Genomic DNA, 3,122 nt, shown 5'->3' with positions numbered 1-3,122 from the left:
AAAAAAAAAGAGTGAGACACCATTCTGATCATGATCGTGTAGTTAATATCAAACAGTTCTACCTTCCAAAACAAGTTAAAATCTAAGTAAATATATATAATAACAGACAGGAATTGAGGGGTTATACTCATATAGAGGTAGGTCCCATATTCATCCCAGCCTTTTCCCTCAAAACATTTTCTAAATTGTGCCACAGTATAATGGAGTTTAAGCATAAAGTAGCAGTCTTGGGGTTGAGGAAAGAAAGAACTCATTGTTCTGGTCTATCAAAGTTCCTGAGGAGGAGGAAAAAGAATACAAGGAGTCCAAAAATGTACAAACAAATTCCATTCTTGTCAGTCTATTTCTAAACTGTGTATGCAGGGGAAATACTAAAACAGACTAATTCTAGCAAACTCTGATAGCAACCACTGGTACAGTCAATATTATTTACCAATACTCCATCAATCTGACAAAGCAAAATTAACAGTTTTCTAAAATACATGATTAAGAGCCTTTATGGCTTTTCATTTATATCAAGCATCTAACAAAAAATTATGAGGCACCTATAAAGATAGTAAGAAGGCTCACAATAACTGAAATACAAAGTTATCAGATGGGTCTTTAACCCCAATTAGTATGTAGTAGAAAAAGAGGGCCAGTGAGAAAGCTCAGCAGACTTAAGTGCCTGCTTAGGCAAGTGCAGAAACCAGGGGTTGATCCCTGGTACTACATGCCATGCCTGGGCCTGTTCATCTGGCCACTGTGACCAGGCATGGTGGTGTACGCCTGTAATTCCAGTGCTAGGGTGGCTGGCTGAAAACAGGATCACTACGAGTCAGAGCTGCATAGTGAGACCCTGTACCAAATACATTAAAAAAAGAAAGAAAAAAGAGGGAAAATGGATAAAAAGCATATTTCAAAAAGATGAAGAATTTTAGCAAAGAACTGAAATTTATATGTAAAAGTGAAACAGATATTCTAGAACTAAAATATAAAATATCTGAAATTAAAAACTTATTCATAGATAACATAGAAAATAGGATACAACAGAAGATAGCATTAGCAACTTGGAAAATGAACCAAAAGAAAATATTCAACAGGCTGGGGAAATAGCTCTTTGGTCTAAGCGCCTGCCTGGCAGGTGTAAGGACCAGAGTTCAATCCCTGGTACCATATGCCATGCTGGCCTCAGAACCCCAGGCACACTGTGCTGGTGCTAAAACGGGGCGTGGTGACGCACACCTGTAATCACTTGCTGGGGAGGCTGAAACAGGAGGATCACTATGAGTTTGAACTGCGTAGCAAAACCCTATATCAAATAAAAGATTAAAAAAAAAATTTAAAGGGGGCTGGAGAGATGGCTCAGTGGTCTAAAGCACCTACTTGGAACAAGCTTGGCAAAGCACAGGGACTGCGGGACCGCGGTTCGATCCTCCAGCACCACATGCCAGCCAGCCGCGCCCCCTGGTGGGCTGAGTTGGCCACACACACACACACACACACACACACACACAATAAATAAATGTTTAAAAAAAAATTTAAAGAAAATATTTAAAAAAAAAAAGAATATAGCATCAAAAAAGTCATACAAAGGAAAAGAAAACAAATATAAAGATTTAAATTGTTAATCTCTAAGTTTAACATGGCCCTAATAAAAACACTAGCACTGGAGATAGTTGTTATCAGACAAGTCAACCTGAAAATTCATACAAAAAAAGCATAAGCAATGAGATACAGTGGAGCATTTTCAGCACTGGGACACCTAAGGCAGGAAGAGCATGTGCTGCAGGGAAACTGAGCTAGACAGTGAGTTCCAGGCAGTATGAACTACATTGTGAGATCCTATGTCTCAAAAAAAAAGTAAAGAGGAAGAAAAAAACAAAGCAGCCAAGAAATATTGAAAAAGGAAAAAGGCAAATTTTGTTCTAGATGATAGCAAAACATGTAACTCTACAATAAATGAGATAAACAATCATACCAAAGCAAGTCCAGAAATCAAATTTTGTTTTAAAAAACCTAGTGAAATAATCAGCATGGCAATACAAATTAGTAAGGAAAACACAGATTTTGAAATACATAGCTGGCTCTCCACCTTCTGCACACGTCCACTGGTTTCCATCAAGCCACGGGGTGGCAGGCAGGCCCTCCCTGTGGTGTTGCATACCTGCAGTTGTGTAGAGCACTGTGATGAAGTGTGAGGATGGTGGAGAGGAAGAAGTTCCACCCTGGCAGATGTGCACAGAGTGCCCCAGCATTCAGGTCAATCTGGGAGCTCCAGGGCTCACAGCCCAGATGCTGCTGACTGGCCATGTGACCGGGTACGGCCCTCTGTGGGCCTGGGTGTCCCATGGAGGAGGAAGGGAAACCTCTGCCCGCCTGCCTAACCATATGGGGGGCTGTTCTGAGCATGAGACAAAGAACTGGCTGTGGACAGCTGTGTGCTATGTTCAAATATATAGGGAACACTACTGTCATTAATAAAGTTCAGGGAGGTCAGTACCACCCCAAAATAAACCATAAAGAAATAAATAAATAGCTAAAAAAAACAAACAGCCATGAGGGATGAGGCTACACATAGTTCTGCAGGTATCCCAGCCTAAATTCTAGTTGATAAAATATTCAAATGAAAAAAGTAAAACCACAGTAGGAATATGATTTTAATAATTATAAAAGAGCTTAAATATGCCACAAAATAAAAGAAGCTTGAGTCATTAATATGACAAAAAAAATCTGCAAAGCATAGAATAGTATATCAAATTTAAATAATTCAAAAAAATATCTTTAGCTCACATCACCAAAGGCTCATTTTTCTAAAGAAAATGTATTTACATGAAAAAAAAATCCAACAGAAAAAACATAAAGTTAAAAGTTAACAAACTGGGCCTAGTGGTCCAGACCTATAAACCCAGTATTCTGAGAGACAGAGATTTGCAAATTTGAGCCCAATCTGGCCAACCATGTAATTTAGCAAGATCTTACAACAAAAACCTTTTAAAAGCCAGGCATTGGCAGACAACTGTAATCCCAATACTCAGGAGGCTGAGGCAGGAAGATCCCTAAGAGTTTAAGCTCAGCCTGGGCTACAAAGTGAGTCCAAGGCCAACCTGTAAAGCCCTGTCTCAAAAAAAAAAAAAAAAAAA

The 3,122-nt window shown here is 39.1% G+C and overlaps 1 protein-coding gene across 1 annotated transcript in view; it reads right to left on the bottom strand.

The window, feature by feature from the left end:
* The window catches only part of Nek1 (NIMA related kinase 1), a 227,734-nt gene that overhangs the window by 209,337 nt on the left and 15,275 nt on the right, over positions 1-3,122 (bottom strand). The window lies entirely within an intron of this gene.

The sequence above is a fragment of the Octodon degus genome, unplaced genomic scaffold (genome assembly GCF_000260255.1).
Source record: "Octodon degus isolate 3935 unplaced genomic scaffold, OctDeg1.0 scaffold00121, whole genome shotgun sequence".
Lineage (NCBI taxonomy): Eukaryota > Metazoa > Chordata > Mammalia > Rodentia > Octodontidae > Octodon > Octodon degus.
The sequence above is the reverse complement of the archived record's forward strand: the minus strand, read 5'-3'. Positions and strand labels throughout refer to the sequence as shown.